At 39.3% G+C, this 15,660-nt stretch overlaps 1 pseudogene; it reads right to left on the bottom strand.

The window, feature by feature from the left end:
- Positions 1 to 7,614: 7,614 nt before the first annotated feature.
- On the bottom strand, positions 7,615 to 14,950 carry LOC133227349 (ADP-ribosylation factor 1-like; annotated as a pseudogene).
- Positions 14,951 to 15,660: the final 710 nt, after the last annotated feature.

Below are 15,660 nucleotides of genomic sequence, written 5' to 3'. Positions count from 1 at the left end.
GTCAGACACAACTGAGTGACTAACACTTTCACTTCGTTAATAGAGGCAAAAATTCTCAACAAAATACCAGCAAACCAAATCCAACAACATGTAAAAAAAGATCATACACCACAACCACGTGGGATTCATCCCAGGTTCACAAGGATGGTTCAACATACACAACCCAATCATGTAATGTACCACATCAAAAAAAAAGAAAAGACAAAAACTGTATGATCATCTCAATAGATGCAGAAAAGAATTTGATAAAATTCAACATCTACTCATGATAAACTCTTACCAAAGTGGGTATGTCTACATAAAAAAGGTATTTATTATTGAGACAAATCTGGTGCCAACATAATACTCAACGGTAAAAAGTTGAAAGCCTTCCCACTAAAATCTGGAACAAGACAAGGATGCCCACTCTCACCACCTCTATTTAACATAGAGTTGGAAGTCCTAGCCATAGCAATCAAACAAATAAAAAGGAATGAAAAGTATCCAAAGTGGAAGAAAAGTGGTAAAACTCATTATATGCAGTTGATATGATATTATATATAGAAAATCCTAGACTCCACACAAAACTACTAGAATTAAAAAAAGAACTCAGCAAGATAGCAGGATACAAGATTAACATACAGAAATTAGTTCCATTTCTTTACACTAACAATAAAATATAAGAAATGGAATGTAAAAAATAAAAATTTTAAAAATTGTAAGCCCCAAAATGAAATACTTAGTAATAAACCTGACCAAGGAGGTGAAAGACTTATACATAAGAATTAAACATTAATACAGGAAATGGAAGATGATTCAAGGAAACAGAAAGATACCCCTTGCTTTTAGATTGAAATAATTAATATTGTTAAAATGGCCATACTACCCAAAAATATCTAAAGATTTAATGTAAATCCCCTGGAGAAGGCAATGGCTACTCACTTCTGTATTCTTACCTGGAGAATTCCATGGACAGAGGAGCCTCTTGGGCTACAGTACAGGGGGTTGTAAAGAGAGCAACTAACACTTTGACTTTTTCACTATCAATTATCTATGATATTTTTCACAGAACTAGAACAAATAATCCTAAAACTTATATGGAACCATAAAAGACCTAGACTTGCAGAAGAAATCCTGAGGAAAAAGAACAAAGCAAGAAGCATAATCCTACCAGACTTCAAACAATATTACAAAGCTACAGTTATCAAAACAGTATGGTACTGGCACAAACAGACATAAGGATAAATGACAAAGAATACAGAGTTTAGAAGTAAACCCACACACCTATGATGAAGTATTCTTCCACAAAGGAGGCAACAGTATACAATGAGACAAACACAGTCTGTTCAGCATATGGTGTTGGGAAAGTTGGACAGCTACATATAAATCAATGAAGTCGGAACACAGTCTCAAACCATATACAAAAATAAACTTAAAATAGCTTAAAGACTTAAATATAAGACATGACACTGTAAAACTCCTAGAAGAGAACATAACCAAAACATTCTCTGACATAAATCATACCAATGTTTTCTTAGGTTAGTCTCCAAAGGCAATGGAAAAAAAAACAAAAACAAACAAATGGGACCTAATCAAACTTAGAAGTTTTAATACAGCAAAGGTAACCTTAAGCAAAATGAAAAGACAACCTACAGAATGAGAGAAAACATTTGCAAATGATGCAACCAACAAGAGCTTAATTTCCAAGATATATGAATAGTTCATACAACTGAACAACAAAAAAACAAAAAACTCAATCAAAAAATGGGCAGGAGATCTAAATATAATATTCTTTCTCCAAAGGAGATATACAAATGGCCAATAAGCACATGAAAAGATGCTCAACATTGCTAATTATCAGAGAAATGCAAATCAAAACTACAGTGATGTACCACCACCCACCAGTCAAAAATGTCTACAAATAGCCACCAAAAAAAGTACAAAATAATGCCATTTGCAGCCACATGGAAGCAACTAGAGATCATAAAACCAAGTGAAGTAAGTCAGAAAGAGTAAGACAAACACTATATGATATCACTTATTTGTGGAATCTAAAATGTGACACAGATGAAACTATCTATGATGCAGAAATAGACTCACAAATATAGAGAACAGACTTTTGGTTGCCAAGGGGGAGAGGGGTGCGAGAGGGAAGAATTGCAAGTTTGGGATCAGTGGATGCAAACTAGTATACATAGGATGGATAAACAACAAGGTCTTAATGTATAGCAAAGGGAACTATATTCAATATTCATAAGCCATAAAGGCAAAGAATATTTTTAAAAATAATATATATATATATGTATATATCAGATCAGTCACTCAGTCGTGTCCAACTCTTTGCAACCCCATGAATCGCAGCACACCAGGCCTCCCTGTCCATCACCAACTCCCAGAGTTTACTCAAACTCATGTCCACTGAGTAAGTGATGCCATCCAACCATCTCATCCTCTGTTGTCCCCTTCTCCTCCTGCCCCCAATCCCTCCCAGCATCAGGGTCTTTTCCAATGAGTCAACTCTTTGCATGAGGTGGCCAAAGTACTGGAGTTTCACCTTCAACATCAGACCTTCCAATGAACACCCAGGACTGATTGCCTTTAGGATGGACTGGTTGGACCTCCTTGCAGTCCAAAGGACTCTCAAGAGTCTTCTCCAACACCACAGTTCAAAACCATCAATTCTTCAGCATTCAGCTTTCTTCACAATTCAACTCTCACATCCATACATGACCACGGGAAAAACCATAGCCTTAGCTAGATGGACCTTTGTTGGCAAACTAATGTCTCTGCTTTTCAATATGCTATCTGGGTTGGTCATAACTTTCCTTCCAAAGAGTAAGTGTCTTTTAATTTCATGGCACTTTTAATTTCAGTCACTATCTGATTTTGGTGCCCCAAAAAATAAAGTCTGACACTGTTTCCCCATCTATTTCCCATGAAGTGATGGGATGCCATGATCTTTGTTTTCTGAATGTTGAGCTTTAAGTCAACTTGTTCACTCTCCTCTTTCACTTTCATCAAGAGGCTTTTTAGTTCTTCTTCACTTTCTGCCATAAGGGTGGTGTCATCTGCATATCTGAGGTTATTGATATTTCTTCCGGCAATCTTGATTCCAGCTTGAGCTTCCTCCAGCCCAGCATTTCTCATGATGTACTCTGCATAGAAGTTAAATAAACAGGGTGACAATATACAGCCTTGATGTACTCCATTTCCTATTTGGAACCAGTCTGTTGTTCCATGTCCAGTTCTAACTGTTGCTTCCTGACCTGCATACATATTTCTCAAGAGGCAGATCAGGTGGTCTGGTATTCCCATCTCTTGCAGAGTTTTCCACAGTTTATTGTGATCCACACAGTCAAAGGCTTTGGCATAGTCAGTAAAGCAGAAATAGATGTTTTTCTGGAACTCTCTTGCTTTTTCCATGATCCAGCGGATGTTGGCAATTTGATCTCTGGTTCCTCTGCCTTTTCTAAAACCAGCTTGAACAGCTTAAAGTTCACGGTTCACATATTGCTGAAGCCTGGCTTGGAGAATTTTGAGCATTACTTTACTAGCGTGTGAGATGAGTACAATTGTGCAGTAGTTTGAGCATTCTTTGGCATTGTCTTTCTTTGGGATTGGAATGAAAACTGATCTTTTCCAGTCCTGTGGCCACTGCTGAGTTTTCCAAATTTGCTAGCATATTGAGTGCAGAACTTTCACAGCATCATCTTTCAGGATTTGAAATAGCTCAACTGGAATTCCATCACCTCCACTAGCTTTGTTCGTAGTCATACTTTCTAAGGCCCACTTGACTTCACATTCCAGGATGTCTGGCTCTAGGTGAGTGATCACACCATTGTGATTATCTTGGTCATGAAGATCTTTTTTGTACAGTTCTTCTGTGTATTCTTGCCACCTCTTCTTAATATCTTCTGCTTCTGTTAGGTCCATACCATTTCCATCCTTTATCGAGCCCATCTTTGCATGAAATGTTCCCTTGGTATCTCTAATTTTCTTGAAGAGATCTCTAGTCTTTCCCATTCTTTTGTTTCCCTCTATTTCTTTGCATTGATCGCTGAGGAAGGCTTTCTTATTTCTCCTTGCTATTCTTTGGAACTCTGCATTCAGATGCTTCTATCTTTCCTTTTCTCCTCTGCCTTTCACTTCTCTTCTTTTCAAAGCTATTTGTAAGGCCTCCTCAGACAGCCATTTTGCTTTTTTGCATTTCTTTTCCATGGGGATGGTCTTGATCCCTGTCTCCTGTACAATGTCACGAACCTCCGTCCATAGTTCATCAGGCACTCTATCTATCAGATCTAGTCCCTTAAATCTATTTCTCACCTCCACTGTATAATCGTAAGGGATTTGATTTAGGTCATGCCTGAATGGTCTAGTGGTTTTCCCTACTTTCTTCAATTTAAGTCTTAATTTGGCAGCAAGGAGTACATGATCTGAGCCACAGTCAGCTCCTGGTCTTGTTTTTGCTGACTCTATATAGCTTCTCCATCTTTGGCTGCAAAGGTATATACATATATAGATATAACTGAATCACTTTGCTGTACAACAGAAATTAAGAAAGCATTGTAAATCAACTGTACTCCAATCTTTTAAAAAAGGCAGTGTATGGCACACATCAGATGAATTCCATTGACATACTGTAGGCATTTCATAGCCTCTCACAACCTGGACATCCTGGTACTGGGATTAGTAATCCATGCGAAGGACATTTGGCCATGAGCTATATACTGGTTACCAGTTGTCTGGAGCCAAATATGGTAAAGATTCAGACCCAGAGGCACCAGCCCCCAGAAGACTAGTCCTGCCTACAGTTCTTGCAGAAGAGAGCTAGGCAGTGTTGTTTTTCTCAAAATGAAGTGAAAACATGAAAAAGAGTGAGGAATGTTTATGTCTTGGCTCTACTGAATAAATTAGCTTGAGATGTGCTCCTCAGCTTGCATGTAAAGGGTGCAGAGTGTTCCAGGCGCAAGCTCCCCTGCCTGCCCTGGGTGTTCCATTGTTGGTAGCAGAAGCTGATTTTCAGGGACGGGATCACATGTTGGGTTTCTCTCTCTTCAGTAGTGATAAACTCAAAGAAGAAACAGTCATGGGGTATGTGTGTGCATGTGTGTGGTTACTCCCCATAGCTTCTAAAGTAGCAATGACTATGTTGCCATTTGACTTGTTGAATGCCCTGAAATGTGATATACTGAAGAAATCAAAGACTGACAATAATCTTTTCCTTTTGAAGCTATCTCTATGACTAGATTCCAGAGTGTGATAGAATTAGAAATGGAAAGATTTTCTTGCAAAATGTATTTTTCTTTTGCAGAAATTTTTATGCTGGATGAGTAGAAGGATAGATGGCTATATAGATAGTTGATAGGTAGATAGATAGAGTGTGTGTGTGTGTGTAGGTGTGTGTATGTGTGCACGTGCATGCACGCACTCAGTCACTCAATCGTGTCTGACTCTTTGTGACCCTATGGACTGTAGTCCACTGGGTTCCTCTGTCCATGGGATTTCCTAGGCAAGAATACTAGAGTGGGTTGCCATTTTCTCCTCCAGGGATCGAACTCACATCTCTCAACCCTCCTTCATTGCAGGCAGATTCTTTCCTGCTGAGCCATTGGGGAATTCTAGATAGACAAATCTGGTAAATGTGATAGGTAGAATACAATGGTACTATATATATCATATGGTTATGTTTGCCAAAAGTATAGTTTTTAAAAAAAAAATACACATACATACACTAACGGGAACACAAATAGAAAATAGAAAGGCATTTTAAAAATACAACATCATTTAAAAGCTTTCCCTGTGGTAATAGGGAACCTGAAAAGTACACTCCTTTTTCCTTCTACTTGGTCTGCTCCTCAGCAAATGACAAATGCATTCCTCCCTCCCTCCTTCCTTCCCTTCCTCCCTTTGGTGTAAATAACAGCCTTCAGTTTCAATACATATTTTTATCTTCATGGAATCCCCAGTCCCAATACTGTTATCTTTTCACTTTACAGAAAATTAATAGGAGTTATTACTGTTGCCAAGGTAAAATTATATCTCTCTATATATGAAACACTTGTATGCCTAAAGAGTAGTATGTCAACTATGAATAATGCATTTTATCATAGTTTAAAATGCATTAGAGGGGGCTTCCCTGGTAGTGGCTCAGTGGTAAAGAATCTGCCTGCTAACGCAGGAAACACAGGTTTGATTTGTGATCTAGGAAGATCCCACGTACCGCAGAGCGTTACTAAGCCCGTGCACCACAACTAAGCCTGTGCTCTAGAGCTTGGGAGCCACAACTACTGAGGCCCCGTGCTCCACAGCAAGAGAAACCACTGCAATGAAAAGCCTGCACACCACAGCTAGAGAGTAGCCATGGCTTGCCACACTGGAGAACAGTCCTTGCAACAGTGAAGATCAAGTATAGCCAAAAATAGATAAATAAAATATAATGCATCAGAAGAGCTTGCCTCTTAAAGAAATTAGTTATGAGCCTTTTGGTAAAATGAATAATTAGTAACTGACATTTAAATTTAGACCTGTGAGTACTGGATTTATTTACAAATCTTTGAAATATAACATATAAGGTGTTCCTTTAAGTCTGAGTCCCAATAGTAATTTTTTAAAATTCCTAATTGTGTATTGAAAGCAGTAAGAGGTTTCACAACACCAAATAAACCAGTGTTGAGGTTTCCCCCAACATAAAGTTTAACAGCTCCAACTTCTTCAGAGTTTATCAAGATACAAAAGAACAAAGTAGAGGTTATCATTTTCAATGGTCAGTCTGACCCTTGCAGGCTGAGGGGGTGCGAGCACATGTAGACAGGGGCTTTGAGGGGCTGTGGCTCAAGAGTGACCATCCGCACTCTAGCTGATGAGACCCTAGCCTGGAGCAGGCTACAAGGGGACTGCAGAGCTCCTGCTCCAACCAGAGCATTCCAACTGAAGTGTCCATGCTGATCCAAGGAAAAGCCGAGGTTCCTCCAAGGTGTCTGAGAGTGATGGCTGCAGCTTCCACCCTGTCTTCTGGGCAGCCATGTAAGCACAAATACAAGCAAAGTACTATGGGAGGTGGAATGACCCGAGACAGAGCAGATCACATGGTCACCCTATTGTGACCTTGCAGAGTGGATCGTGGCTGGTTCTACCCTGTTTCATGTCCAGGAAACAGACCACCGGTGGACTGGACTCAGGACATTACTGCAGAACCTACACTAGGCATATCTCTCCCTTCTGTGTGTTCAAGTGTCCTCCTTACCTTGTATTTGTTAACTATTTTTTAAAATGCACTGAATTTGGGTTAAAGACCAACCACCAAAATGGATCTCAACACAGATCTAAAGCCCGGGGGAGGAGCATCAGGCTCATCTGACACGGCCATTCCTGGATAACCTGTGTGCCTAAAATCCCTTCTCAGTACTAAACAGTGGGTTGATTTTCTTTTTACAATTAAAAAAAAAAAAAAAGAGTAGTATTGCATTAGAGTACCCAAAACTGCTTCATTGGAAACAAAAACTATTTACATTAAATAAAAATCCGGTTGCTGGCTGCATCTGCACATTCATAGCACGGTGAAGCAGGGTGATAGTGCAGAGGGCTTCTGGCACGCACACCGCAGGAATAGGAAGAAGGGGTAAGAGGGGAGGAGCAAAGAGTACAGCTCATTTCTGGTTCCAGAGCTGATTGGACAGCCAGTCCGGCTCCTTATAGAGCCCGTCCCTGCTGGTGGCACAGGTGGCCTGAATGTACCAGTGCCCGTGGCACAGAGTGTAGACCCAGCTTGTCTGTGATCTCGGCTGCGTTCATGGCATTGGGGAGGTCCTATCTGTTAGCAAACACGAACGGAAAAGGCGTCCCAGGGTTCATCTTCTGCCAGCATCCTCATGTGAGCCTCGCAGGCCTCTCACACTGTCAACCACAAAGATGAGACTTGGTGTGTTCTAAAAGTAGTGGTACCAGAGACGCCGGATCTTGTCCTGGCCACCCATGTCCCACGGAGTGAAGCTGATGTTCTTGTATTCCACCATCTCCATGATGAAGCCTGTAGTGGGAATAGTGATCACAATTTCACCCAACTTCACTTTGTACAGGGTGAGGGTCTTTCCCACAGCATCTAGGCCCACAGTGAGAATGCACATTTCTTTTTTGACAAAAAGGCCCTTGAAGAGGTTTGGAAAGATATTTCCTGGCGCAGCTGTCGCTCGGAGGCAGGCCTTGGTTTCACTCCCACACAATTCCAATAGTGATTTTACAAGACCGGAATAAACAAGGAAGGTCACCAAGAGTGTAAGGCGACTGGGCTGTAAAGTAGCTAGCAAGAATTTCTAACATCTCATGTGACCCGTTCCTTAATACTAGCGCAGGCAGAAGAGTTCTTCATGGCCTCAGTCATAATCAGTAAATTCTGCACACTGTGTAGAATTAGAATATTAGAAAATGCTTTTAAAAATGGTCCCATAACAAAGTTTCCACTGGAATGAAAGCCACTAGCTTTAGCACTGCTGGAACCCAGAGGGTTTGCCAGCCAGTGTTCATATTTCAATTTCCAGCCTGCGGCTTTGAATTTTTTCTCTTTTTTATATTCTTTTCCATTATGGTTTATCCCAGGACATTGAGCATAGTTCCCTGTGCTACACAGTAGGACCTGTTGTCCATCCATCCTTTTTTAAAAATTTTTATTTATTATAATTGGAGGCTAATTACTTTACAATGTTGTGGGTTTTGCCATACATTCTATATGAAATAGTTTGCATCTACTAACCCCAAACTCCCAATCTACCCCTCCACTGCCCTCCTCTCTCCCTTGGCAACCACAAGTCTGTTCTCTGTGTTTGTAAATTTGTTTCTACATCATAGATAGGTTCATTTGTGTCATATTTTAGATTCTATATGTAAGTGATACCATATGGCATTTGTCTTTTCTTTCGGACTTACTTCACTTAGTGTGATCATCTATAGTTGCATCCGTGTAGCTGCAAATGGCATTATTTCATTCTTTTTATGACTGAGTAATATTCTATTGTATATACGCACCACATCTCCATCTATTTATCTATCAATGGACATTTAGGTTGTTTCCATGTCTCGGTTATTGTAAACAGTGCTGCTATGAACATTGGGATGCACATAACTTTTTGAATTATAGCTTTGTCTGGAATGAACTGCTGGATCTTATCATAAGTGGATCTTTAGTTTTCTGAGGAACCTCCACACTGTTTTCCACACTGCCTTCACCAACTTACATTTCCATCAACAGTGTAGAAGGGTTCCCTTTTCTCCACACCCTCTTCAGCATTTATTATTTGTAGACTTTTTAATAGTGGCTATTCTGACCTGTGTAAAGTGGTACTTCATTGTAGTTCTGATGTGTATCTCTGTAATAATTAGCATTTTTTTATATGCTTATTGGCCATTTGTATGTCTCCTTTGGAGAAATGTCTGCTTAAGACTTCTGCCCAGTTTTTGATTGGATTGTTTGATTTTGTTGTTGAGCTGTTTGTATATCTTGGAAATTAAGACCTTGTTGGTTTCATCATTTGCAAATATTTTCTCTCATTCTGAAGGTTGTCTTTTCATCTTGCTTATGGTTTTCTTTGCTATGTTAAAGTTTGTAAATTTAATTAAGTCACATTTGTTTGTTATTATTTTTATTGCTTTGGGAACCTGACTTAAGAAAACATTGGTATGATTTATGTCAAGAGAATGCTTTGCCTATGTTATCTTCTAGGAGTTTTATGGTGTCTTAATATGGGAAATAGATGGGGAAACAGTGGAAACAGTGTCAGATTTTATTTTTCTGGGCTCCAAAATCACTGCAGATGGTGACTGCAGCCACGAAATTAAAAGACGCTTACTCCTTGGAAGGAAAGTTATGACCAACCTAGATAGCATATTCAAAAGCAGAGACATTACTTTGCCAACAAAGGTCCGTCTAGTCAAGGCTATGGTTTTTCCTGTGGTCATGTATGGATGTGAGTGTTGGACTGCGAAGAAGGCTGAGTGCCAAAGAATTGATGCTTTTGAACTGTGGTGTTGGAGAAGACTCTTGAGAGTCCCTTGGACTGACTGCAAGGAGATCCAACCAGTCCATTCTGAAGGAGATCAGCCCTGGGATTTCTTTGGAAGGAATGATGCTAAAGCTGAAACTCCAGTACTTTGGCCACCTCATGCGAAGAGTTGACTCATTGGAAAAGACTCTGATGCTGGGAAGGATTGGAGGCAGGAGGAGAAGGGGACGACAGAGGATGAGATGGCTGGGTGGCATCATTGACTCGATGGACATGAGTCTCAGTGAACTCCGGGAGTTGGTGATGGACAGGGAGGCCTGGTGTGCTGCGATTCATGGGGTCGCAAAGAGTAGGACATGACTGAGTGACTCATCTGATCTGATCTGAATGTTTAAATCTTTAAGCCATATTGAGTTTTTTTGTGTATGGTGTAAGGGTATGTTCCAACTTCATTGATACAGCTGTCCAACTTTCCCCACACCATGTGCTAGAAACTTTCTCCCATTGTATATGCTTGCTTGCTTTGTCAAAGAATAATTGACCACAGGAACGTGGGTTTATTTCTAGATTATTCTTTGCCATTTATCCATATGTCTGTTTTTGTGCCAGTTCCACACTGTTTTGATTACCGTAGCTTTGTATTACTGTCTGAAGTCTGGGAGGGTTACTGGTGCTTTGAATTTAAATGGTGCTTGGCAAATGTGTTTTTAACTTATATTTAATACATATAAATACTACTCAAGCTTCAGATGAGAGGGAAAGGAGTATGAAAAAAAATACAAATGGCTATTTGAGAGTAGGAATATCTCTTGTCTCACATTCTAAATTCTAAGTTGGGGAAGAGAGAAGTCATAAAAACAAAGGAGGATGACAGACCATATTCTCACATTTATTTGGAAAGCTATTCTATTCATCTTCTCTTGGATTCTTTAAGGGAAGTAGGCAAAAAAGGAAGAAAAACAGAGAATATGAAAGAATCAATTAAGAGGTATTAAAGGAATTTCATGTAGCTACTGGCATATATTCAAAAAATTTGAAAAAAATATGAATTGTGCCCAAAGTCTTGTGGGTTTTGGCACTTACATTGAAATTAAGTTCTATCTATACCTGAGAATCAGATCTTTCAGGGAAAATTCAATTTCTGAAACTGAAATATTTTCACAAAATGGAGAAAAGAAAGATGCACCTCAAAGAGATCAAACTTGGAAATAAGCCTGATGTTATAAATTGAGATTCTTAAATCACAGACCATGCTTTTCTTTTCTTGACTCCATGTCTCTTACACATCTCTTATTACTGTTAACACTCTAGCCTTGACTTACAGCCAGCTCTTCTTAGTGGCTTATCTTAGTCTAATGAAATGAAGATTTGCCATGATTTTGATCTAGTTAAATAAGATCCAGTCTTAACCTACATGCTGCTGCTGCTGCTAAGTCACTTCAGTCGTGTTCAACTCTATGCGACCCCATAGATGGCAGCCCACCAGGCTCCCCTGTCTCTGGGATTCTCCAGGCAAGAACACTGGAGTGGGTTGCCATTTCCTTCTCCAATGCATGAAAGTGAAAAGTGAAAGTGAAGTCGCTCAGTCGTGTCCGACTCCCAGCGACCCCATGGACTGCAGCCTACCAGGCTCCTCCATCCGTGGGATTTACTCCTAGGCATAAACCCAGATAAAACTGTACTTCAAAAAGATAAGTATCTCCTGTGTTCATAGCAGCACTATTATTATAGCCAATACATGGAAACAATCTAAATCAACAGATGAATGGATAAATAAGATGTGGTACATATATACAATGAAATACTACTCAGCCATTAAAAACAATGAAATAATGCCATCCACAGCAACAAATGGCTACATTTGTTGCTACAGATGGATGGAGCTCAAGATTATTATACTAAGTGAAGTCAGTCAGAAAAAGAAAGACAAATACAATATGATATCACTTATATATGTGGAATCTAAAATACGACACAAACATATCTAGAAACAAAAAGGACTTACAGAACACAAAGAACAGACTTGTGGTTGCCAAGGGGAAGGAGATTTGGTATTAGCAGAGGCAAACTATTACATATAGGATGGATAAACAACAAGTCCTACTGTATAACATAGGAAACTATATTCAGTGTCCTGGGATAAATTATAATGGAGAAGAATATGAAAAAAAATATATATATATATGTATGTATAACTGAGTCACTTTGCTCTACATTGGAAATTAAACACATTGTAAGTCAACTATACTTAAATAAAAAATTTTAAAAAAGAATAAGAAGGTTGAGAGTGACTATAGGAAATATGGACTCAGTGAATGTCATTGCAAATGGCCATGTCCTGCAGCCAGATTGAGAGGCCTGGATGAATAAGGGCATGAGATGGCACAGTCCTTTAGAAAGTCCTGCACAGGATGGACAGCAACCTTTTTGACAGTCTAGGAATCTGTCTTCACTGATACTCATCTCACATTTCTAAATAAGGCTTTCATCTTCAGGAAACTAGAAAAAGGCAGGACTGAGGAATAGCATTCCCCTTCCTCAGGTCAAAGGGAGTAGTACTTCATACTCTGAAGTCAGAAAGAAAATTAAAGTGAAAATATATTTTTTTAAAAATAGAGTAAGTTTTAACAAATGCTCATGGACTCAATGAACAATCAATGGCAAGTCAGTAAACAAGTGGATCAGTAAATGTGGATGTCCAGTTGTTCTTGCAGATTGAGCACATTTCTAGGACTTTCATTCTGAGGGGCACAATTGGGGAAACTTTCCCCAATAAAACAATCTTTTATTGTACAAGAGAAGATATTGAAACCCAGAAAAGTAAATTGATTTTCTCAAAGTCACACAGTTATTACTGGCTACATTAAGGCTAAACACTGATTTACAAAACAAAATTCCAGTTTCCATTGGAAGCTATTTTTTCAGTGACCAAAATACTCGTTTTGGCGTCTGATGCCTTTCAAGTTGGAAAGTGTTTCCATACAGAGTAAATAATCAGACTTTTGAAAGAGTAAAAACATTTCATTAGACTGTGGTGCAGTCTGTATATTTTTTCCTATTTTAGTCTGTAGTCATCTTTCCTAGGGATAGAAATTCTTGCATCTCTCAGAGATGGTGTCATTTTTTTTTAGTTGTAATATACACATATGAAAGAAAATTAAAATTAAAAGCATATATGTATGTGTACATGTACACTTTATATATATATAGTATATATAAAGTTATCAAATATATATATTCTTTAATTTTATTTGTATATTATTTAATTTTCCTTGAGTATATATACCGCGATACTTATATACCGCTACCACTTGAGGCATAATATCATTAATAGTTTTATAAATTATCTTACATTAGTCATTATTAGTGCTGATAAATAACATTCAGTTTCGCTCTTGTTTACTGAGCTCCTGCTTTTTGACAGGCCCAATAACAGGTGTGGAGATTTCAGAAAATGAGGGGTTTTTGGGTTTTTGTTTTTTTTTTTTAATAAATATTTTAGAGATTCTCCCATGTCTTTAATGAGCTTTTGAAACCTTCCATAATCTTATTCCTTATGTTAGCTACACAAAGTTACTTCTATGGAGAGTTAATATGTTTAATTTGTGTTGGCTTTCCTGACATTGTACTCAAATTCTAGAAGTTCAGACAGTTCAGGGCCTGATCATACCTAGAGATATTTGGCTCTAACCATTGCCCCAAAATAAAGACCTTATAAGGTTTGTGAATGCAGTATCTCATATATCCCATTACGGGTGATTCTTTTTTCAGAGTAAGCAAGGAATAAAAGACATTCTTAAAACTGTTCCTCATCCTCTTATTCCTTTTGAGATTTTCAAATAGGTGAAGTTTAGAATTATGACTGGTTACTTCATCTGAGTACATTACCCTTTGATGGAGAAATTCACCTATTCTGTTTCTATATAAAGTAAATCAGTTTTACAAACTGAGATCTTGTTGCCACTCAGAGTGTGGCTCTGAATTAGTCTCTGCTGGACTTCACCTGAGGGGGCTAGTTAGTTCTTTTAAAACATAATTATCTTACCACATTGCAAAGTATTTTGCTTCATCGATTACATGTTTTGAGAAGGTAAAATCGCCATTATCTATAAGAAACCTCTCTTATCAATAGATAAAAAGACTATCTACAGAGAGATATAAAACAGAATGTTTCTAAGTTCATACCATTGACAATAATAAACATTCTGTGAAAAAGAATAGAAAGCTCCAAATTTAAAAACAGTGACATCAACTATCTGATTCAATCAGAAACTGGAGGGAAGAAAAAATAATACAATTAGCATCAACACAAAATCCTGCCTATAATCGAGGTACAATCAAAATTTGTTAAACTGAATTGACAATTCATGGTTTAATTATCTGATAAGATGCTTGAGGATTGACACTGTTTAAGAGACAGATAAACTTTAGACACCAAAGGAGTGGAAAACCGTTTATGTTTTATTAATTTTGATTTAATATTAACTTTAAAATACTTTATTATAAAAATATTAAAAATTAAAAATTAAACAATAAAAATAAGATAAAATAATTTTAAAAAGATAAAAAGATTCCCTGTTGCCTCCTCTATCACTGCCCTTGCCCCCATGGTGAGATGCAGCCTACCCCCACCTCCCCAGTAGACATCCCAACACTTTGGTCTTAGACCCTGGAGCCCAGCGGGCTGGGGAGATGCTGTCCAAGTTCCGCTCCAATCCCCCATCCCCCGAAGGCCCCTCTCCGTCCTGGCCAATCTCCTCCTGGTAAGTGGGCTCCTGGGAGCATGGGAGCCTCTCCCCTCCCCAGGAACCCCTTGTCCCGCCTCTACTTTTCCTCTCTCCCGCCCTTACCTCTGTCCCTGAGGGGATTCCTCCCATCCCCCCCCCTTCCATCCCCCCAGGTGTCCGAGTTCACCCACCAGCGCTTAGGACATGCCCTAGTTGTGAGCAGACGAACTCTGCATTCTCTTGCTCCGCCATCTTGGCTCCACCCCCTATGCTTACTCTTTCTTGCCTTTCCAGAGCCTAGACTGACACATTAAAGTAAAAGTTGAAAAAGACTCTGATGCTGGGAGGGATTGGGGGCAGGAGGAGAAGGGGACGACAGAGGATGAGATGGCTGGATGGCATCACTGACTCGATGGACGTGAGTTTGAGTGAACTCCGGGAGTTGGTGATGGACAGGGAGGCCTGGCGTGCTGCAATTCATGGGGTCGCAAAGAGTCAGATATGACTGAGCTACTGAACTGAAATGAACTGAAGACCTATCTAGCATTCAAAAGGATTTATGTACATTGCAGAGAAGAGAAGGACTTCCCTGGTGGCTCAGATGGTAAAGCGTCTGCCTACAGTGTGGGAGACCTGGGTTCGATCCCTGGGTCAGGAAGATCCTCTGGAGAAGGCAATGGCAACCCACTCCAGTACTCTTGCCTGGTAAATCCCATGGACAGAGGAGCCTGGTAGGCTGCAGTCCCGTGAGGTCGCTAAGAGTCAGACATGACTGAGCAACTTCACTTTCAGAGAAGAGAAAGCATTTATAATTACATATTTTCTATAGTAAATGCTCAAAGAAAAAGGAGGAGAGGGAAATCTCTTTCCTCATATCTTTGTGTGTGTCCTTACAAAGACTGTGATGTAGAGGTAATCTGGGGTGGGTTGGCGGAGGGTACCACTGTGGACCTGTGTGAGCC

This window comes from Bos javanicus, chromosome 16 (assembly GCF_032452875.1).
Source record: "Bos javanicus breed banteng chromosome 16, ARS-OSU_banteng_1.0, whole genome shotgun sequence".
Taxonomy (NCBI): Eukaryota; Metazoa; Chordata; class Mammalia; order Artiodactyla; family Bovidae; genus Bos; species Bos javanicus.
This window is presented reverse-complemented; position numbering and strand designations above follow the sequence as displayed.